The sequence below is a fragment of the Megascapheus bottae genome, unplaced genomic scaffold (assembly GCF_031878675.1).
Source record: "Megascapheus bottae isolate mThoBot1 unplaced genomic scaffold, mThoBot2.hap1 HAP1_SCAFFOLD_40, whole genome shotgun sequence".
In the NCBI taxonomy this organism is placed as follows: Eukaryota; Metazoa; Chordata; class Mammalia; order Rodentia; family Geomyidae; genus Megascapheus; species Megascapheus bottae.
This window is the reverse complement of record NW_028327715.1, coordinates 1,509,217-1,533,594: the sequence shown is the minus strand read 5'-3', so window position 1 is coordinate 1,533,594 and position 24,378 is coordinate 1,509,217. Positions and strand designations below refer to the sequence as shown.

The 24,378-nt window shown below is 41.1% G+C and overlaps 1 pseudogene; it reads right to left on the bottom strand.

Moving 5' to 3' along the window:
- The window catches only part of LOC150039295 (piezo-type mechanosensitive ion channel component 2-like), a 171,653-nt pseudogene that overhangs the window by 16,768 nt on the left and 130,507 nt on the right, over window positions 1–24,378 (bottom strand).

The following is a 24,378-nucleotide window of genomic DNA, read 5'->3' as shown; positions in this document are numbered from 1 at the left end:
GTGTTGCTGTTTAGGCAAGTGTCATCTCATATTGAGGAAGTAGCTTTCATACTGATTTCCTTAAGTCTGACAGTTCTTATGGTTTTTTTTTTGGCATGTGGTTCATATTCTAATGTCAACTTGGTTTCCATGTATGTCACCTTTCATGTGACAGAAGGTAGGTAGCTCAACTCCACCAAGAACATTTCTAGTTTTGAGATGAATGCTGCATAAGCAGTTCTTATCTTCCTTTTCATGCTATGGGTACCGCCCTTACTCATCCTTAGGTGAGGAAGGGGGTCTGAAAAAAAATCCCTCACAGAAAGAGGGGTAAGAAAACAGAGAGGTTTCCATCACTTATGATGGATTCATCACATCCCAAGAGATATAACAATGGGAATGTTCAAACAATGGCTATTTTTGGTAAGGCTGGATTAATATTTCAATGAGAATAATAGCTATGTCTTTGTCTTTATAACCTTTATTTTCTTTACAGGAAGAAGGTACATATTTCCAATGCTTTAAACAGTACTTGTGAGATGATTCTCTTTATATCTTGTTTTAATTGCCTGTTGAATGACTTGTAAGCCTATGGAATCTCTAGGCTCAAACTGGACGTCTAAGTCCTGTACCTTAAGACGCACGTGCAGTGCTGTTGACAGTATCCTTAGGTGCCTGGATGGAAACTCAGCCTTCTTCACAGACCTACCCATACTACTCATCACAGGAGCCTGGCACGAGGCTGCAAGGATTCCCTTGGGCTTTTTGGGACTTTACAATCATCTCTGGATTTCAAAGGACAGGCTAGAAAAACAGGTTGCTCTAGCCAAATAAGTACTCTCTAATAAGTACTTATCTGTGTCCTTTCTGTCATTTGGATTTTTTGTGTGCTTATTCGATTTTCTATTGGGATGTATGGAAAATATGTATGTTGTACTAAAGTATCTTCAAAATGATTTTTTGTGCTGTTTTGGGGCTTGAACTCAGGGCCTAGTGCTCTTTGTTAGTTCTCTTGCCCAAGGCACTCTACAACTTGAGCTACATTTCCACTTCAGGCACTTTTTGCTGGTTCACTGGAGATAAAAGTCAGATTTATCTGCCCAGGCTGGCTTTGAATCTCCATCCTCAGATCTCAGACTCTTTGAGTGGATAGGATTATGAGCATGAACATGAGCCCAATTTTCAAAGTATGTTCTCTCTCTCTCTCTCTGTCTCTCTCTCTCTTTTTGATGTCAGTCCTGGGGCTTGGGCATTGTTCATGAGCTTTTTGTGCTCTACCACTTTGAGCCACAGCTCCACTTACAGTTAGTTTGAGACAGGTTATCTTACAAGCTTTCCAGCCTTGGCTGGCTTTGAACCACAGTTCTCAGATCTCAACGGCCTGAGTTGCTAAGATTACAATCATAAGGCATCAATACCCAGTTCTCAAAGTATATTCTTGTCTTTTGTTATTGCAGTGTCTAATTGTTGAGTATTTGCTTGTGCCAGCACTCTGCCTTCGTTTACAAAAGACAGCTACTATCTCAGTGATTACTACTGTGCCGGTCACAACCAGGTATCAATACGTCCCACCATTCCACAACTGAGACACTCCAAGTCAATTATTTGATCTCACTCAAGCTGTCCCCTTGAAACAAAACAGCACTATCATTCACCACATGCTACGGGAACTATGAGGAGGTATATAAATATCACACTAGGTAACTGCTGATGAAAACGACATGAGTCAAAGAAGGCTGGGTGGGTGACGGGCCTACCTCAATGTAGACAATAGCCATCATCCAGAACCTCCGGCTGGGTCTGGGGACAGACAGCATGGCCCAGAGGAAGATGAGAATGGGTAGCAGGAGAGTGATCACAGAGGCAGACACCATGTGGTTGAGGATGATCACAAAGTAGCACACATTTCCGAGCGGGCCACCAGAGTATTGTACATGGCATAGAACAGCAGCAAGAAGCGGGGCTGGCCCACATAGAATTTCTCTGATTCCTCCAGCTCATCATCATGGAACATCCTGTTACAGTGAACACCATCAGACTTTTGTCTCTGACTGTATTTCATTTAGCATGACCCTTCTTGTTGCATTCCCCCAGCCCCAGTCTTTGCCCTGACTTCCTAGTTCCCACTATTTTTTTTTTAGTCAATTTTATCCAGTTTGAGAATCCCTTGTTGAAATGCTTGGGACTGGAAAGTGTTCCAGATTTCAGATCTTTTTTTTTTCCCTTCTTCAAAATTTAAGAGATTTGAGTTTCATAATGAAACATTTTGGGTTGGAAACTCAAATCTAAACATCAAGTTTATGTATCCTAATTATTGTATTCGAATAGCCAGGAGGCAATTTCAAAATTATTTTACCAAATTTTGTGCATGAAAAAAGTTTCATGGGATGAGTTGATCTACTTCGTATGCTTGGCATTTAAAGTATTTTGGATTTAAGATGTCCAGATTAGGATGTCTAGATCTCTTTGTGTGCCGATACTCAGGTTTGAACTCAAGACCTCCCATTCTCCCTTGGCTTTTTCACTGAAACTTGGTGGCTACCTCTTGAGCCAAACCTCTAGGCTAGCTTTTGGCTGGTAAACTGGAAATAAGAGTCTCATGGACTTTTCTGCCTGGACAGGCTTTCAAACACAATCCTCATATCTCAATCTCCTGATGAGATTAGAAGCAAGAACCACAAGAGTCCTCTCTAGACTTCCTTAGAGAGAAACACGGCTTCAAGGCCGTGACTCAGTGACTCGTGACTGTGACTCAGTCATGTAGGTACTAAAGAATAAGAAGTCCTAGAGTTGCTAGTGAGCTCTTGATGACTGGGGCTGAGCTGGGCCATTCATGAGGTCAGAAGATACGTGTTTGTGTAAAGAGCTGGGCCTGCTGCCTGGTCTTACTTGTTGAGCAGTAGCTTGCTGGCTGTCAGCTCATGAGTGAGGGGTGGTAAGATGCTGGATTCTAGCTTGTCTGTGCGGCTGTCATCAGGGCTAACCACCATGTGGTTCTTGGCTCCAGAATCGTCCTGTGAGGCAAAGGACAGGTGCTCAAAGCTGACAGCCTTGCTGTAAGAGGGAGGGGCCTCCACATCCCCATCGTCTGTGGAGAACTGGGGCAACTCTTCATCAGGAGTGAGGCCAACCTCCTCTGCCTCGGCATCAAACTCCACCACCACCACCTCCTCCTCCTCTTCCTCCTCCTCTTCCTCCTGTTCCTCCTCCTCCGCCTCCTCTTCCACCTCTTCCTCCTCTTCCTCTTCCTCCTCTTCTTCCTGCTTCTCCTCCTCAGCTTCTCTGAGCTCAGGCTCTAAGCCCATGGCTTCCTCCTCCGCCTCCTCCACCTCCACTTCCTCGATGGTTTCCGTGGTCCCCTGGCGTGAGTACAGCATGGTGCACTGTGTAGGTTCACTGTTAGGAGAGAGGATGGGCACAGAGCACTCATCTTAGCGTGCATACTCCCCACGACTAGCCTGAACTCTCAAGACATGCCTCAGAACTCCCAAGAGAAAACATCAAGCAAGAGAGGAAAAGAAATACCCCATTTTCAAAAATGCATTCCATCTGCTTTGGTCCATCAGACTAATTCCTGGTCTGCAGAAACAGCACACACAGCAGCCTTTCTGATATAGAAGTGGACAGTGAGCACGGACCCCGTTCAAAACCGAAGCAAGTCACATTTCTCTCAAGATGCAAATTTCATCTATGTACAGAGGCTTATCTCTCTCTCTATATATATATATTTTTTTTTCAAACAAAGTTCACAGCCATGAGCTTTGGGGTTTATTTCTAAATCATCATCATCTAGTCAGCATAGCCTACCCATCAGCAGATGTCTCTGAAGAAGAGAGGAGTGGAGATGCAAAGAACAAGCCATGCTAGTGCCACACATTTTTTTTTTGCCAGTCCTGGGCTTGAGCTCAGGGCCTGAGCACTGTCCTTGGACTTTCTCAAGGCTAGAGCTCTACCACTTGAGCCTCAACACCACTTCCGGCTTTTTTCTATGTATGTGGTACCGAGGAATCGAACCCGGGTCTTCATGCATGCTAGGCAAGCACTTTAACCACTAGGCCAAACTCCCGGCCCCACATTTTTTTTTTAAATTAAGATATGTTCTACTCTCAGTCCTACGTAAAGGACCCACTCAGATCGACTGGGATGAGAGGAGTGATCGCCAGCTGAGCTGACCCAGTGATTACTGACCAACAGCTCCCATGAGCTGCAGTCATTTTTCTGGAAATCTTTACCTTCTCAGTATGGCTTCCCTCTCATGGCCCGCTATACTCTGGGATGTTGTCCTTTCTCTTCCAGGCTCCTAAAGGCATCTGTGTACTATTACTTATTGGTCTCTCTTTCAGAATTTCTCTACACGCTGTGGCCATGGTATACTTTCCCCTGTCTCCTCCCTTTCCTTTCCACCCTTTTTGTCCAGCTTTCCCTATCTGCATGCAGGAAAGGTTGGAACAGAAAACAGAGAAGCCATGCGAGGCCATTCCTGACATGCCTATGTTGCTGTGTCCTTTCGTTGGAGGTGGAGGAAGCCTGAGTACTTCTCCCCACCTCCGAAGAGGACAGGATTATTTGGAGCCTGGTGGAGGGTGTATATAATTTGTTAGATTCTGAAGTATGCACTCGTGTCTACATGAAATACATGAGCAAGTAGGCCCTAGAAACATGGAGATCTTCAAATGTACAGATAAAATCTATTTTTATTGGTATGTACTCATGCCAATGAGTATGAATGAGCAGGGAAGAGCCCACATGGCATCTTGTGACAGAAGAACCAGGTCGAACCCTTAAACTTGCTCAGAGCTTTGGTCTTAAGAATGCACATCATGTAGACAGCTCCGGGAATGCAAGGCCTAACAAGAGATTCACTAGATACCTACCTCCTCTAGATATAGCTCTCTAACAAGCAGAGACATTGTCTCACTACCCCATGGATTTTCAGATTATAGGAGCAACCCTACCCAAGTTCTGACTTCCTAATGTTTGGGAGTCAAGGTAAGCAGAGTTCCTAAGGTTGGGGGGGGTATCACATGAGAGCCTGAAGGCTATGGGCTCCTTCAGAAGTCAGCAAGCTCCAACCAAACCCCCAGCCTACATCCTGCAGCATGCAGTGTTGTAGTGATCCCCACAGCTGCCAGAAATCAAAGTAAGCATCATCAAATTTGCCACCATGAGCTATCAGAGTTACATTTCTTTTAGACTGGGTTATTTTCATGTCAGGATAAGCACAATCTAGCTGGTATCCTTAAACACACTAATATATATATATATATATATAACACATATATTATCTATCTATCTATCTATACACGTGTGTGTGTGTGTGTGTGTGTGTGTGTGTGTGTGTGTGTGTGTGTGTGTGTGTATGTATGTGTGTGTCCTGAAGTTTGAATTCCGGACCTGGCACTGAGCACTTTTTTTTTTTAAATCAGTGCTAGAGCTCTACCACTTGAGCTAGAGTTCCACTTCTGGCTCCTTTGGTAGTTAATTGGAGATGAGTCTCATAATCTTTCATGCTTGGGTGGGTTTTGATCCTCAGATCTCAGCCTCCTGAGAAGCTAGGATTACAGGCTGAACCATTGGCACCTACCCCTAAAATATTTTTTTTTAAATGTCTTGGCTTTGTTTACAGATAATTCATTTCTAAGTAGTTACCTTTGCAGGGGACAGGATTCAATAAAAACATAAGCTATTATATGTGGATGAACATTAAATGATGAAGTTCATCATAAACTGTTAAAAATGAGAGGGGTGGGCTAAAAAAAACCAGCAACGTGGTTGGGATGATTTTGATGAAAGTATCTTACATGCATGTTTAAATATCACAATGAAGCCTCTTTGTACAATTGATTCATATTAATAAATATTTACAAAGTCTTCATTGCAAACAAAACAAGTGGCAGCCTACAATGGAGATACATTCGAAATAATATTCTCTTAAAAAGGCAGTGGTAAAACATTCTGGCTCTTTTTTGTGTGTGGTGTGTGGTGCTGGAGTTTGATCTTGGGGCTTCTAGTTGATGGGCAGTCATCCAGCCTTGTTAAGCCATGTCCTCAGGCTTTTTGTTTCAGTTTTCTGGATAGGCCTCAAGGCGTGCTCAGGCTGCCCTGGACCACATCTTCCTGTCTGCACATCCCATCTAGCTAGGATGACAGGCACATACCACCAAGGACCAGTTTAATGGTTGAGATGGAGGCTCGCTCATGACCTTTTTAGCTAGGGTTGGCCTCCGATTGTGAACCATCTCATCTTTGCCTCTTGGGTTAGTTGGGATTATAGGTGTGACTTATTTGCCTGGGTATGACTTTTAGGTTAGCTACACACATAAGACATTGGCAGATTTATTCGGAATCAACTAAAAATGGCTATGCACGACAGCTTTTCAGGGTGTGTTCTTTTGTAGAGTATGTCTCCTTGGGTTAAATCCTAAGAAAAAGTTTCTATAATTCCTGAGGTTTCGCCATATGAAGGCTGCCAATAGAACCTGTAAATCAAGTATAGGTAGCATGCTTACACATGAGTATTTACAGTCAGAATTTTAAAGAATGCCCTGATAGACAAAACTGAAGTGGGGTTAGTGTCATGGACACTGGGGGACAGTCAGCCTCAGAAGGGGCTACAGTTCTGTTTTTGTTAGTCGTGCACATGCTTCCAAGGCAAGCTAAGAAAGAAACTCAACATACATGATAAAACTTATCTCTGCAAAGACATCAAGGGGGAAGGGAACCAGATTTCAGAACAAAGCATGCACGAACGAGTTAAGCACCTTGATGCTAAACTGCCACTGTCAGCTGAAGAGGAAGACAAGTCCATGCTGAGCATTTTACGGAGGTTAGGCCGAGCACGCTCGCTTGTTTTAGGAACGGGTCTTGTCCATCTAAGTCATCAAGGGTAGACTGCCTTGAGAACAGCATGGTGGCTTCGGTGTAGCAGCTAGCATCGCAAACAGTTATAGAAACACAGAGTTAAAAGACCACTGGTCCATCAGCTCACATATAATCAACCAACCTATACACTGCCAAGCAAATAACGCACAACACAATCAACACCACCACCAAACCTGACCACGCAGCCGCGAGGACCTGTTTAGCAGGCTAACAAAATAGAAGAAGGCTGGAATTAAAAAAAATACATTGGCGATAATAAATTTTCAAATGACACTTTCTGGGTGGGCCAGGGAAACAGAATAATTATATGTTTCAGTCATTCTCTCAAAAGGTAGGTTTTCTATCATTATAAGATTGCAATGGAGTTGTTCTTTTGTTTTTGACCAAAAAAAAATGAGATTTCTCTGGAAAGGGTAACACTAAGTTCACCGAGAACATTTATCAACCCAATTGCATAAACAAGAAAATTAATTTTGCATACAATTTGAATGAATTTCACTTTTCTTTTGAAAAAATTCACCAGAATGCTCTGGAATAATGCCACAAAACTGACTTTTCCCACCGTTTTCTGAATGATATTTGGTTAAGCCAAACAATGTACACAGAAAAGATACTGGTTTGACATATACCAAGATATCAACCAATATAAAAAGTCAGAGTACTAAAAGAAAATAATAAAGGAATCCTAGCAAAGCCAGGTTAGTGACAGGTCACTAGACCTGTCCCAGGAATGAAAGATCCGAGCCAGCTTCCACTGGAAGAATCTCTCCTGGGGAAGACACTGCTATTTTCTAGCATTATAACTTCATGGAGACCTTAGCATTGACCAATTTCTGCTGGAAAATTTGGAAGTTCTAAAGTATAAATTGAAAATGAGGCTCAGTCAGCACAAAAACTCACCTAGCTCCCAACAAAATGGACTTCTTGTATCTCCTCTTTTGTGAGTTTAAAATCAAAATACATTACAGACCAGACCAATTTTTAATGGTTACAGTTTCCTAGCATATTTGTTGACTTACTACTTTATAATTTGGGAGATATTTTGACAGTGTTTAACTCAAAGCAACCAATAATTTCCAATATCTCCAAACTCACAAGTTTGTTCTCTCTCTCTCTCTCTCTCTCTCTCTCTCTCTCTCTCTCTCTCTCTCTCTCTCTCTCTCTCTCTCTCATATGCTGTACTGAGGCTTGAACTCAGGACTTGTTGCCTCTTAGCTTTTTACTCAAAGCTGGTGATGTACCATATGAATTATAGCCTCATTTCTGGCTTTTTCATAGTTAATTGGAGATAAGAGCCTCATAAACTTTCTGCCAGGGTTGGCTTTGAATCATGATCATCATATCTCAGTCTCCTGAAAGGCTTGGATTATAGGCTTGAGCTACCAGTGTGTGGCTAACTCATAGGTTTTGATCATGAGTATAGTACCTAATTAAAAATCAATCTCATGACTTTATTTTTACCAGTTTACCCCTTTTTTTTCCTCCTCACTTTTGATGTGTATTCAGTTAATCTCCTTAGACAAGGTATAAATTTTAGAGTTAAGAACCACTAGTATACGAATCATGCAGGTTTTCTTTGTGAACTATTTCAGTTTTCTTTGTTCTCTCTCTGTATATATGCGTATCAAACTATTTGTTCAAGCAAGTCCAGGTAGGGTTTTCAGAAAGCTGAAGAAATCCTTATTTCTTTTTTACAAAAATATTACACAATTTCACAATGATATGTGTCTTGCCTCTTTAACAAGGGGTTAATGCTACCATTACCATCAATGTACTAACTCATGAAAAAAAACTGTTCCATTAATTTTCCTTTCCATTTAGATATCTTAGGGACAAAAACAATCCCTTTATTATAAAACAAGACAAAAATGTTAAAAACAGACATTTAAGAAAACATTATAAATCACATTAGAGACAACATACTTTCTTGAAGGAAGGATAACAATGGAATAACATAGTATGCATATATAGAATAAGATCCTTCATTGTGTAGAAGGAAATAATTTGAACTGAATATGATTTTATTTTTGCATAAATAAGGCAGAGCTACCCGAACCTTTTAAATTTGGCACCTGAAAAGCTATTGTTTGGGTTAGATTCTGTCCACCCTAGACATACACAGAAAAGCCTTGCTCAAAAACTGAGGGCAGGGCCGGGAGTTTGGCCTAGTGGTTAAAGTGCTTGCCTAGCATGCATGAAGACCCGGGTTCGATTCCTTGGTACCACATACATAGAAAAAAGCCAGAAGTGGTGCTGAGGCTCAAGTGGTAGAGCTCTAGTCTTGAGAAAGTCCAAGGACAGTGCTCAGGTCCTGAGCTCAAGCCCAGGACTGGCCAAAAAAAAAATAAAAAAAAAAGAATGTCTTTGGGCCGGGAGTTTGGCCTAGTGGTAGAGTGCTTGTCTAGCATGCACAAAGACCCGGGTTCGATTCCTCGGTGCCACATACATAGAAAAAAAGCCAGAAATGGTGCTGAGGCTCAAGTGGAAGAGCTCTAACCTTGAGAAAATCCAAGGACAGTGCTTAGGCCCTGAGCTCAAGCCCACGACTGGCAAAAAAAAACAAAACAAAACAAAAAACAAAAAAACTGAGGGCAGTACGCATTTTTAAATATGAAGCAAATGGATGGATGGGGTGAGTAAATGGACATGAGATTAGACAGACAGATGGAGGGATGGACTGGTAAGTGAGTAAAAGGTGGGTGGGTAGATGGATGAGTGGGTAGGTGATGGAACATTTCTCAGAAGATGTGTGCCTTTATTTATGAGAGGTTTTTGTTTATAAACAGGCTCTAAAGTGGATGAATATGGACCTTGTAGTTAGTACTCAACACAATCAGAATGTTCATTGCTCTACCATCCTGAACACTATACCTGTGCGTGTATGTGTGTTCACCTGCTCATGTTCACTCTGATTGTTGTTCTGTTCTGACTACAATGCTAGGGTCCAATCCCAGGGCCTCATACATACTTAGCATGCAAGAGCTACATCCTTAGCACTGATTGCTTGGTGAGATAAAATGTAATACATGAGAGTTTAGACAGAATGTGAGTTAAATGAATCTTAAGTTTTGGCATTAAAGCAAATTAAGGAGAGAACAGAGATTTCATTGAAGTACATTGATTTATAGATATAGAGACATGTTACTAAAAAATAAATTTAAGAAGACTGCTGGGCCTCCAGGAATGGAAACAAGAGGTTTTTCCCTTGTTGTTCCTTTTTTTATTTTTTTTGGCAGTCCTGGGCTTGAGCTCTGTGCCTGAGCACTGTCCTTGGACAGTGCTAGAGCTCTACCTCTTGAGCTTCAGCACCACTTCCAGTTTTTTTTTTCCTATGTATGTGGTACCAAGGACTCGAATCCGGGTCTTCTTGCATGCTAGGCAAGCACTCCACCACTAGGCTAAATTCTCAGCCCCTGTTCCTTTTGCTTTCTTTTACTTGTCTTGTTTGTTTGTTTGTTTCTCTGTCTCTGGGAGGGTAAGCGGGGCCGGGGGGGGGGCACAGAAATAGACGGACAAAGGTGAACAAATAAAGCAATGATACTCACTAGACATTATGTTGAAAATGAACTAGACAACTTGTGGATGGGGGACAGGAGGGAAAAACTAGGAGAGAGAGCGAGAGAGTGAGGGAAAGAGTGACATTGTCCAAACAGAAATGTACTCATTTGTGTATGATGTATTCATGTGTATATTTTCTGGAGGATGAGGGGGTAGAGAACTCAAAGGAAAAGGGGCGAAAGTGCAGCAGTGGAGTTCGCTGGATGCTGATGAAGGTGAACTATACAATTTGTGGGTAGAGATAGGAAGAAGGGACTGGGAGAGAGCAAGGTGAAATAAGACACTGCACAAAGGAAATGTACTCATTACTTGACTCATATAACTGCCATCTCTTTGAACATCACATTTATAATAACAATAAAGAGTAACTTTTTTTTCCAGACCTGGATCTTGAAGTCAGGGCCTGGGCACTGTCCCTAAGCTTCTTTTGTTCAAGGTTAGGACTCTACTACTTGAGCCACAGCACCACTTCTGGCTTTTTCTGTTTATGTGGTACTGAGGACTCAAATTCAGGACTTAATGGCCTGCTAGGCAAGCATTCTACCACTAGGCCACATTTCCAGCCTAAAGTAAAAAATTTAAAAAGTCATAGAGTGCTAGCCTTGAGGAAAAGAATTCAGGGACAGTGTCCAAGCACTGAGTTCAAGCCCCATATCCTACCCTCCCAAAAGATACTTGTTACCTGACTTATGTAACTGTAACCCCACTGAATATCATCTTTATAATAACAATAAAGAATACAAATTGGAATATATACTATTTTAAAACTTGAGTTTGTAGCCCAGACAAAAATGTGTACATATAACAGCAACAGATATATCTATAACAATTATCTTTCCATGCTAAAAAATATAAATCTATTTGCATCCATAGATAATTGTGGAGTAGAAAAAATAACAGGCTGAATCAGAGAAGCTAAAATATTGCAATTGAGTACTAGTTCAAAAACAAGTCCTTCAGGGTAAAAGGAACAATTATTTTTAAACCACTTCTCCCAGACATTTCGATTTTGATTTCCAGTTTCTATTTGGGGTTTTGACTGAATGGTCTCAATCCCCCTTTCCCCATTTCATCTGGAAATGGAGAAATGTCACCCTAGCCTTTAGCATCTTCCTTAGCCCTGAGATATAACTCGTGATGATAGTTCCAGTGTGCACTTTCTCATCTCAGCACGTACTAGAGGAGACAATGGAAGTGTCTCAGATTTTCCCAGGCTCACATCATGTATCTAGTGGGTTAGTCCCTTATCTATTTGTGTTTGGCTAGAATTGAGCCCAGGAACTGGCCTGGAATAGGTGATGTACAACAAAATTTATGAAAACAAAAGTAAACATACAGATATCCTCAGGGATAACATTCTGAGCTAGCAGAAGACTACGACGTGCAATTGTTTCAGTCAGCTAAGCATCCTAGGTCATACCCATTTTTCCTTCAAAGGCATTGCTCTGTAACTGCTCGGTAACTCCCTCTTGTCTTTGAAATATCTGGCTAGAGAAGCACATAGCATCTGGTAAGATGCTAAGGTACAGCTTGAGTGCTGCAGCAGAGCCTGCCTCTATCCGCATGGAGTCCAGCTGCATGGAGGTCAGTGCGTAGGTCTGCTGCAAAGTCCAGAGAAAATAGAAACAAGCTAACAGAACGAAAGCTTTTTTTGGAACCATTGTCAGCAGAAACATTTAAGGAAAGCAGTAGAAGGCAGAAAGGAGCAGGGTAGATTCTTGATGAAGCAAATGTTTTGGAGGCCTGACCCAAGAGTAATTTAGAGGTTGGGAAGGGGCTACTGTGCTTTACTTCAAGCTTGGAAATCTCACCACTGAGCCTGTGAATTGTACTCAACATCACCGCCTGCTTTTTATTAGAGGGTCTAGGGAACGAGGTTCTTTCAACACTGCAGTGTGGGAATACATCACCTGTAGGGCCAGGGGCACGAGGCACCTTTTTGACTTTCATTTTTCACCCATCCTCATCTCAGGTGTGATGCCACTGACTGCATTTACCTGGGGCCAAGAAAACCCACATTTTGGGAAGTGCAGTACCTGGAGATACTGTCATGGGAATCTAAGCTATCCATTCTGCGGGCTGCCTGTGCCTCCGAGGTGGCTCCCGGGTGCTCGTCAATGGTGTCCAGTCCTGACTCTCTGGAGAGGTTCATGATGTGGTTCTGGTAGTACATGTGGATGCTTTCCCGGGTTGGCACATTGCCCTGTGGAGAAAGGGGGGGTGTCACCATCATTCCTGGGGACCACTCTATACCAGATCAGCAATGCTCAGTACTTACACATAGCTGGCCTAAATACACCCTGTTAGGGAAGATGAGCATTAATGCCACTCAGTATCACTAGATAATTCTAAAGAGGAAGCCTTTGGTACATGGGTGATGATGTCTCGGTCATAGTGCTTTTCCAGAAACAGGCTACTATTTCTGAATAGAATTTATAAGCTGTTCATGACTATGGTATACTTTATTGTTGCTATACTCATCTGAATTTTTCCAAAGATTAATTGAAGTTCTTTATAGGCTACAGCAAAGTCTATATATCTGTGAACTCTGAGGAGGGGAGAAGGGAGAATGAATAATCTATGTGTAGAAGGTGCTCATGACCTGTAGGCAAGTTTTGTAGCTCATTATGTCTATACAACTATTCCAAAACCAAGAAGAAAGGAGTTGAAATGTTTGGCAACAAGCTCAAATAATCATGGCCACAGTATTACCTTCTTAATCTCTCTGGTCAGCATACACCTCTCAATCCTCAGCACAGTTGATATGTCAATGTGCTCCCTTGAAATGGAGTTAAGCCAGGTGGTGAAACTATCCACAGTTGCCAGGAACAGGACCCAGGTGAACTTCAGAATATTAAATATCCTCTTGATGATGTTATCTAGGAGAAACACAGTACCACAAGTGATTTTGGTGTCATGCAGGGCTGTACATTATTTTTTTTCCAGTCTTGGGACTTGATCTCAGGATCTGGGCACTGTCCTTGGGCTTTCTCAAGGCTAGCACTCTACCATTTGAGTCACAGCATCACTTCTGGCTTTTTCTGTGCATGTACTAAGGAATTGAACCCAGGGCTTTGTGCATGCTAGGTAAGCACTCTACCACTAGGCCACATCCCAGGCCATCCTCCTTTTTTCATGAAGAGTTCATTACATTGACAAAAGGCTATGTATATATAGGTATATACATATATATATATATATATATATTATAGGGTTGCTGTTGTTGTTGAATGCTCTAGCTTCACCCAAGTTGGGCTCGCCACAAAATTCTGCACCTGGGATTGATTTCTCCCACCAATCAAAGCTTTGGGAGTCCTGCTACAGGTGGGTTTTCATCCTATTCTGTGGCTGTGACTGGGGAATAAGGAGCTGTCACATGGTTGCACTGTTCAGAGTACAAACATATTCCCCAAGTATTGACAAAGCAAATAAGCCACCCCCAGCATGCTAAGAAATTTATATATGAGCTCTTGACTTCTGAGGAAAGTCTGAGATGTTTCCACAGCTATAGGGACCTTATTCTTTCAAGTATTAATTTTTTAAGAAGGAAGGAAATCTTGTCACTTACAACCACATGGATGAACATGAAGGACCTTAAATGAAATAAGTTGAATGCTGATAAATAAATGCTGAATGATCTCATTCACATATGGAACCTAAGCTAGTCAAGCTCACGGGGTAGAATTGAATCCTGGGAAAGGCGGAAATGGGAAAGGAATCAAGTAGCTCAAAGAGTACACACCTGTACTTACGCAGATTGGCCGTGTGGTACATATGCATCCGTAATTAGTAATAAAAAAAAGTGCTGCAAAGTTACTAATGAGTAGACTGTATGTGCTCACACGAAAAGTTAACTCAAGCTGTGCACAGTGGCTCACGCCTGTAATCCTAGCTACTCAGGAGGCTGAGATCAGAGGATGCTAGTTCAAAGCTGGCCCTGAGCACTAAAGTCCCTGAGACTCTTATCTCCAATTAACCACTAGAAAATTGGAAGTGGGGCTGTGTCTCCAGGGTAGGGCGATAGCCTTGAGCTGAAGAGCTCAGGGACAGCGCCCAGGCCCAGAGTACAAGCCTCATGACTGACCAATGAAAAAAAAAAGTTGAGTCTGGGGTGATGGTTAGAGTTACTTGTTGGACTGTAGCAATCACTTCAGTATACATAGGGTATGGAAATAGTATGTCGCATGCTTTAAATATGGAATCAAAATGAGGGAGGGTCTTCCAGGAGCTGCATTTTAGGAAGCTGGAAGAGAGTTTCCTTTGTTAGGCAAAGAAGGGAAATGAGGTCCTAGCAGATGCCACAGAAGAACAATTCTGAGGAAGAAGCCAAGAATGCTTAAATTTCTCTCCCCACCCCTGCTGCCTTAAAATGACCTTGGCCAATGCAAGTGGTGACAACCCAAGTGTAGTTGGGCCTACAGATGCTTCACGTAGACACAAAAGGGAATGTAAATTAGGGTTAAATTCACCAGTTTGCTTTAGCAGCTTCTTAAGTTTTGAGAACTTAGATTTTTCTACTATGTATAATTACTTCTTTCAAGTGGTATTTGTTATTGGCCATAAAACATTTGATCACTTTATTCCCTTTTTCATCACTTGTTCAACAATAATTTACAGTGTGTACTACAAGACAAATGTCCCCATTTTACCAGAAGTAGCAAAAATAAACACAATGATGACATTACAGTTTTGCTTTGCTAGAGGTGATGTTAAAGCAGACTCAAGAGCTGAGGTAGCAACAAGAATTAGAAATGGGAAGGAGAGGACTTTAAAAAAAATTAACTGGGGCCTGGAGTTTGGCCTAGTGGTAGAGTGCTTGCCCAGCATGCATAAATACCCACGTTCCTTAGTACCACATACATAGGGAAAAAAAAAGCTGGAAGTGGTGCTGAGGCTCAAGTGATAGTGCTCTAGCTTTGAGAAAGTCCAAGGACAGTGTTCAGGCCCTGAGCTCAAGACCAGGACTGGCAATAAAAAAAAATAACTTTTGAGTCCCAGAGCAGCAGAGGTAGTGATGAAGAACTCAGATTCTGGATTCAAACTGCTAGAATACAAACCTCAGCTGCAAACTGCTAGAATACAAACCTCAGCTGCATTTTTCTGTGCTGTGTAGTGATTCAAGTGGTAGAGCACATGCTGCCAAGTGATTAGCCCCAAGTTCAAATCCCAGTAAAACCACAAAAAGAAAGCACGTTTCTTTATGTCTCAGTTCCTTCTTCATTAAATGTGGGTAAGAGTTTTTGTTGTTGTTGTTGTTGTTTTATTTAGTTTTGTCAGTTGTGGGACTTGAACTCTGGGCCTGGGTGCATCCCTGAGCTCTTTGGTTCAAGGTTAGCACTCTATACTATGAGCCACAATGCCACTTCAAGTTTTCTGGTGGTTAATTGGAGATAAGAGTCTCATAGACTTTTGTTCCCAGGCTCACTTTGAACTGTGATTCTCAGGTCTCAGCCTCCTGAGTAGCTAGGATTACCAGCATGAGTCATTGATACCCGGTCAATTTTAAAGGAGTTAAACAAGTTACTATGGCAATAGAACTTGGAAAAGTGCCTGTCAAAGAAGATTGCAATTTGAAATGCTGGAAAAAGTTGTATAAAGCTTTATGTCACTAATATGATGCCTAGCTCTGCAAACATGCACATTCAATTATGTGGTAATGCAGCCTGGGAGTAATGGAAGTAAGGGTGCCTGAATTAGAAAATGGAGGCTTTGGAAGCTTAGTATTTGCCTGAGGAGTAGGAGACAATCTTGGGACAATCCTGTCTGTTAAGTACTGTGTGCAGTCGTTTTGAAGCTCAAGATGGAGAGATTTACATGTTTTCTGCCCTACTCAGCATATTCATTCATAGATTTTTTTTTTGTTTTCTGTGTGTGTGTGTGTGTGTGTGTTTGGTCAATTGTGGAACTTGACCTCTGAGCCCTGGGTGCTATCCCTGAGTTCTTCAGCTCAAGGCTAGTGCTCTACCACTTGAGCCACAGCACCACTTTTGGATTTTTCTGTGTATGAAACCCAGGGCTTCATGCATGCTAGGCAAACATTCTACCCATAGGCCACACTCCCAGCCCAGATTTTGTTTTTGCGTTTATTCTTTCCATCCTGCATGGAGAAACCATCCTCCCTGGCAGAGAACTACCAGAGTGGTGTTGTGACTGCACCAAAGCTGAGCACAACAGGCTTCTACCCATCTCTATTTCTTAGGATCCGGAGCAAGTCACTCTTACGAGGTTTTGGTTCTCCTCTCAAAAGGAATGGGTTGCTCTGAAGCTTCTGGGGCATTTAGATTCTCCCTAGTCCTATTCATCAGACATTCACTTTCTTCTTTCTGCATTTACTCTATCATTTATAGTATATGTTAGCTAGAAGAGAGAATAGTGAATGCTACTAACATAAAGAAATGATTAATTTGTCAGGTTATAGATGTGTTAATTACTCTGATATCGTCATCACACTTTTATAAATATGTATCTAAATATCACACTGTGCCACATAAATAGATATGGTTATTGTGATCAATGAGAAAAGCAAACTTAAAAAGATTATGCAAAGAAAAGGAAACAGAAAAGTTAATAGCCAGTGTGTGTGTGTGTGTGTGTGTGTGTGTGTGTGTGTGTCTTAATTCTACTGCTTTCTGTGAGGCATAGCACTTGTTTCTGAAACGCCTTTTATAAGTACTTACAGGAAAAGTTTTATAAACAGACAGCATTTTTACTCAGTGGTGCAGAGGTCAGCTCTGCTCTCAGAATCACTGCTCAGTCTTAAGAGAGATGAGTTGCTGGAGCTCGCTGATTATTTTGCTTCAGTCCAGAAACTCGGGGATTTACTCCAGGTAGGGCAGCCTTCCATTCTCTGCCATCTGGCCAAGAATCAGCTTCAAATTTCTTTATCTTTGCCTTTACTTTCTTACCTGGTCCATCAGATTTCTTCTTGACTGGTTCATCTTCACGATCTTCCCATTCCACTGGGCCTGTCAAGTGAGTTCAACAAAGATGAAATCGCTATGATATACAAACCCTTAGCCTAATTTTGATTATGTTCTAAAAAACTATGTGCCAGTGATTGTTTATAGAGATTCCCTTCTTGAGCACTTGTTTGTTAAACATGCCATTTGAAATATGATGTAAAAATCAATGTTAATAAGTTCTTTAATAAAGAAGATGAAATTGATTCCTTTTACACCAGTACAATGCTGGTACTACTGTTATTGTTAATCTTGGTAAGCTTCTCTGCCCCTCTCTGCCATTTTTAATATTTTTCTCTTAGTAATTCTCTCCTCTGGTCATCACCTTGAGATTTCAGGAAGGACACCAACAATTCGTAAACATCTTGGGACAATAGCAGAAGCTGTCTCTCAGACAACTGAAGCCTTCTTATTGTGACCGGACACTACCCAACATCCTGGGAAACAAACCAACCATTAACCTGAGCACACCTTTGGCCAGGATCATTTAATCACATGTCTGGCCCCATCTTCCCTAACATGCATACAAATACCCCAGGGGCAATTTCAGTGTCACTTGGCTTCCTTAGCCTTCCTTTTTCTTTTTCTTTTCTTTTTTTTTTTTTGCCAGTCCTGGGCTTGAGCTCAGGAACTGAGCACTGTCCTTGGACTTTCTCAAGGCTAGAGCTCTACCACTTGAGCCTCAGCACCACTTCCGGCTTTTTTCTATGTATGTGGTACAGAGGAATTGAACCCGGGTCTTTGTGCATGCTCGGCAAGCACTCTACCACTAGGCCAAACTCCCCACCCCAACCTTCTTTTTCTGTAAACCATCAAACTCCTCTCTGTAATCCGAGTGTAGAGACAGGAATAGATGGTCCAGTCCACTTTGACTGGAAATTCTGAACTGGGGCTTTTCGCCCAAAACTCCATTTTCAAACATTTTTAAAAAGCAGTGATGTCTTTGGAATACAGAGGTACAGGAAATGCATTTTTCTTGACCTAACACATGTAGGGATATACGTAGACTTCCCACGTTTGAGAACGTGCTCTGTTAGAAGTGTATGTTCTTAACTTTTGCTATACTTTTAACACACATGCATGCACATACATGAACATGTATGTGCGCTACATACACACATATACACAAAACAAAGGATATCTACTCTCACTCGTTCAATGTGGATAAAAAAAACTAGACATAATCTTTTTGTTCACAAAAAAAGATTGTCTAGATACAATCTTTTTGAAATAATGGAAATAATTATGCATGTATATATTATGGAGCCTTTTGAACTATTAAAATGACATAGTTTCACAGTCAGAACATTGTTTTGATGTATTGTTCGTGAAAATTCAGTAATTTGTGCAGTATCAACTCATTTTTGAAAAACTAATAAAGAAAGTATATGCATGTGGGGAAGTGAGGATTTGTGGGCATAGAGGCCGGGCCCCAAGGCATGGGTTGGGGCGGATTGTGCCCTGCTTTATTACCACTTGTGTACTACTTTCAAGTGTGCATCAACTTTATCTTTTCAAACAAATGAAGTACCTTAAAATGAATGCTGCCAGATGATATCAGGGAGAAGAAAGGTTAAAAGAAAGAAGGGTTTGGGGTTGAAGAAATTTTTACTTTTCACCTTTTCTCTTTCACTACTTTTTAATTGCATAAGGAATGAATGATCACACTCCCTTTGTAAAGCATAAAGCTAGAGGAGATGAGGCTAAGGCTCCCTCACTCACAAGGGTTATGTTATCCATAAAACAAGTGCAGAATTCTTTGTGATATTTCTCTTGCATTTAGACACTGTTTTCTGCACCCATGAAAGTGCAAAGTATGGTCTGTGGTTTTTTTTGTTTGTTTGTTTCATGAATCATTGCATTAGGTAAATGCCATTTCCAGAGTGATATTTTTCACTTAAAAATATGTCAAGAAACTACTGAACAGTGTTCTGTAATTCATTGGTAACACAATATACACATTTTTCTTCTTTCTAGAGACACATGAAGAACATTTCCAAATTGCTGTTTTTAACAAATAATATTTGATAGATATGATTTTTCCCAATGGATAGTCTTAAATATGTGATTCACAGATACAAATTTTGCTGAAGTCAAGGCACATATCTGAGAATGGGACTGATTCATTCTCCATAATGCTCACTAGGTTCTTCCATATAAACTCCTTCCTAACACTTCTCCACGTGTGAGCACATATCATCAACTCCCGAACCGTGACACATGAAATGCTCAGGCTCTTGCAAATCCAGTAGGTAAGCAACAATGTTCAAAACAACATAAACAACACTGAAAGTCACTACGTGACGTTTCGTTTGTTTCTTGTATTACTATTGAAGCTGATCACCTTTGTAACACCTTTGTTTACAGGTCTGTGAATTATTTTGTATGTATTCCTTTACTGGGTTAATAAAATCAACATCTGTTGATTGTAGGCATTCTTAACATATCCTGAAGACTAATCTTTTTGGTCAGATAGCTTTTTATTTTTTTTGCCAGTCCTGGGCTTGAGCTCAGGGCCTGAGCACTGTCCTTGGATTTTCTCAAGGTTAGAGCTCTTCCACTTGAGCCTCAGCACCATTTCTGGCTTTTTTTCTATGTATGTGGCACCGAGGAATCGAACCCGGGTCTTTGTGCATGCTAGACAAGCACTCTACCACTAGGCCAAACTCCCGGCCCTGGTCAGATAGCTTTTAATGGCTATTTTTATTTCATCTTAAAGCAAATGTATTTTTTTTTTGCCAGTCCTGGGCTTGAGCTCAGGGCTTGAGCACTGTCCTTGGACTTTCCAAGGCTAGAACTCTACCACTTGAGCCTCAGCACCACTTCCAGCTTTTTCTATGTATGTGGTACCAAGCAATCGAACCCGGGTCTTCGTGCATGCTAGGCAAGCACTTTAACCACTAGGCCAAACTCCCGGCCCCAGCAAATGTATTATTATTTCTAACATTCAGAGTGTCTGAAGCAAGCCAGATTTGGGATGTTAGTATTCTTAGAGAGGAACACTTATTTTAAGGCTCTGCTTTTACTGAGTCCCATCTTGGGAGGCTATGGCAGCTCAAGTGCGCATGTGTATATGTGTATATGCACACATACACAGACACAGAAACACATATGCTGATACTGGACTTACTCAGAACCTGGGTGCTATCGTCTAGATTTTTCAACTCAAGGCTGGTGCTCTGCCACTTGAGCCACACCTTCTGGATTTTTGATAGTTAAGTGGAGATGATTTTTGTTAGTGAGTTTCATGGACTTTTTTTTCTCATGGACTTTTCTGTCCTACTGGTTTCAAACCAAGATCCTCAGATCTCAGCTGAGTAGCTAGGATTATAGGCAAGTAGTACCTGTTTACTTGCTGTTTTGAATGGAAATGACTAAGTTTTGTCTTTTTTGTTGACTATTCACAAAAAAGCACTCCTTAACTTAATCGTCAGGCATTGTCTTGTATCTCTTTTTGATAATTTAATGTCATCTAAAAAGTTTATCTTTCTAGTTTCTTCAGGTTAATTTTGATCTTTTCTCCCCATTTTATTGTTTTTCATTTTGTTGTTTTTGTTTTGGTCCCGGGGCTTGAACTCAGGACCTGGGTAGTCCCTGAGCTTTTTTGTTCAAAGCTAGAGACACTAGAGACACAGGTCTATTTCTTTCTCTCTCTCTCTCTCTCTCCTCTCTCTCTCTCTCTCTCTCTCTCTCTCTCTCTCTCTCTCTCTCTCTCTCTCTCTCCCTCCCTCCCACCCTCCCTCCCCCTCTCTCCCTTCCCCTCTCTCCCTTCCTCTCCCTCCCTCCCCCCCCCATCTGTCTCTGTGTATCTATGTGTGTTTAATTCAAAGCCTGCTTAGGCTGGCTTTGAGACATGATTCTTAGATTCTTAGATCTCAGCTCCTGAGTAGTAAGGATTTCACAAATTAATGGTCAGCTATGAGAAATTAAGGACAATAAAGCTCTCTGTCCATCCCCTATAGAGCTCAAAGAACAGGCCATGAGACTCTTCTTTGTGTGCTTTCCCTCTCCTTGAGGCCACAGGAATGGACATACTAGTTGTAAACCACGCCCTGTTCAGCACTCACCCTCCCCAGATCCTTTAAGCCTCCGCTTTAGTTCTTCTCTTTCAGACTTCTTTTTCTCTTTCCGCCTCTGCCGCAGTGCTGTTTTAGGATCTGTGATCCAGGCTTGATAAACAAACTGAGAGAAGAAATTTCAATTATGTTCTGACCTTCTACTAATCTGAAATGAAAGAAGACCTACACCATACTTTCTAGCTTTAAGAAATACTACTTTTTCTCCCAGTGTAAACTAAACATCCCTCTCCCACCTGTATATGTTGAGCTGATCGTGGCTGTTATGTTATTATTTTTTTAATCATGAGATATACATGAAAACAGATACCATGGGAATGTATTTTGTTTGGTGTCACAAATGATCCTGACATAAACTTTTAGTATATACAAACCGTCAGGTCTCCCAGATACCTTGCCACTTATTTTGCTCAATTATGGATATTCTCTTTGCACTACACAACATGAAATAAACAGAATGTCTCACTCAGCTTATTAGTTTTTCCATTCAAAAACCAACATCTTCTTTACTTTGAGAATAAAGGTTTTCACATTCGATACTCTCCTTGGTGAGTAATAGCTATTACCAGCAAGTTGAAAATGAGTTTTGTGGATTGATCAGTCTCTTGGGAGGAGAAATATTGTGGCATTGCCATTAGTTAGTTATTCCAGGACAGTATGGAAAGAAAACTGTGGTGCTTGGGTTGCAATCAAGAGCAGAAGACAGTTGCATCAATATCTCAGGACAAGTAGTCAGGAAAGAGGGTGTTCTGTACAGCCCACCCACCAAGGCATGCAGAAGAAACAAAAGAAAACAGGACACACAAACAAGCCAAGCACTCATGCCACATGCATTTCAAACACCTGGGTCTCAGGGAAGCTGGCTTTTCCATTATAATGATGAGATTGAAGAAATATTCTCAGGTTCTTATGACTTAGACACTATCATTTTGCCCTATGCTAGTAACATGGTTGAAACCTTTTAAAAACACAGGAAAGCCAACAACTGGCATTGTGATATCAGTAGAAGACAGACTGAACTTTTTCCATAGACAGAAGTAAAGAGGTCATAAGGGAATTAGAAATTTCTCACTAGTAGAAATCTAAATTGTATGGGAAGGCTACTCAAATTACCCAAATAGTATTTCTGGATAATCAAGCCAGGAAGCAAAAAATTATTCTACTTCATGTGAAAAATGTATGGAAATGAAAAGATAAACTGTGATGTGAAGGAATATAGAAAGGAAGTTATGGCAGAAGTTTACTGAACATGTTAGTTGGGAATTCTATCAAGGATATCTCTCAGGTTTAAGACTTTTAAAACGCAAACTTGTTTCAGCACAGTAACAGTTGTGTTGAAAGGATGTGAATGATTATACATAAAACATTTGCAGGTTTTACTTATCTCTTTAGAAGCGTATATTTCTAGGAGATAGATAGGAAAATAAGTTTTTTTTTTTTTAATCCAGAGCAGTTTCAGAATGAAGTAACTTTGGTTAAACTGAAAACTCATTTCTGTTACATTATTGACTAACTCTTTAGATCATTATTACAACTCTTATTTTTAGAAATAAAAACTGAAAAAGTTTGTTTCTACATGTCATTTAAAAAATTATTGTAAAGGGATGAGCAGAGGGCTTACAGTTACGTAAGTGGGGTAATGAGTCCATTTCTTTTTGAACAGTTGCTTCCCCTCCCTCATTCTCTCCCAGTTTTTCCCTCTTTCCCCTTCCCCTACAAACTGTAGATTTCATTTCCAACATAGTTTCTAGTGTCACTGCTGAATTAGTGCACTTTTTTGTACTACCAGGTTTGTAGTTCCCCTTTACCTCCTCAAGAATTGAAACAAGAGTTTTTTTTTTATCATTCTATTTGGAAGTTTATTGTTATTTTCTGTTGTTTCCCCTTTTGTCACGGTTTTACTTTCTGGACCCTTTGTCTTGTATGTAAGTTCATCAGCAGATAATTTTCCTAAATGGTTTTTTTTTTTAAATAAAACAGCCTGGCTATCAAAAAATTGCAGGCTTAAGAACATCTGGTGATATTTCCTTTAAACCAAGGCCATTGTAATGTTTTCAAATCCTCGAAATAGAAAACAAGAACGTAATTAGGATTTGTGAACACATTAGACACACAAGTTGGAGGAAATCTTTTGCTCTGAAGAAGAGCCAGTAACTGTGAGGGAGAGGGGAATTCCAGGGAGGATGGTTTAAGGATAGAGTTACAGGGAAAGTCCGGTTAACATCTTGACATTTGATTTCTGAGGGCCTGAAACCTTCCGATATGGTCTCCCTGAGGTGAATATTTAGATTTAGAGAATGCAGAAGAAGTGATCTAGAGGGAGCAGTTAATACCTTATTTCTAGGAAACCTTTCTTCAGGTTAGCAATTTGAAAAGCAACTATGTTACAGTTCCAGGAGCTTTTGAAGGTTAGGTTTTGCTGTTGTCTGACTATTTTCAAAGACTGATAAACAGAGGCAGGGAAGGGTTCCAATCTTTAGTTGAGTGACATTTACTGAACTTCCTAATTATTACCTGGCAAGTTCATCTGGAGAGCTAGAGTGGGGATGAAGGACATCAAGAGGTTTTACGGGGAGTCAGATGGTGCCAGGGGGAGCCAGGTTCTCACAACGCTACCTGAGAGCTTCAAGATTCATGAATATGTGAAAGCAACTACTATGTGTGCCCCTGATTTCAGTTTAATTTTTTGCCAGTCCTGGGGCATGAACTCAGGGCCTAGGCACTGTCCTAGAGCATTCTCAAGGCAAGCACTCTACCACTTGAACCACAGGACCACTTCCAACCTTTTCTGTGTAATAGTTTCAAGGAATCAAACCCATGCTAGGCTAGCACTCTACTGCTAGGTCACACTCTTGGCTCTAATTTAAATTATTTTTTGGTGGGTCATAGGGCTTGCACTCGGCCTGGGCACTGCCCCTGAGCTC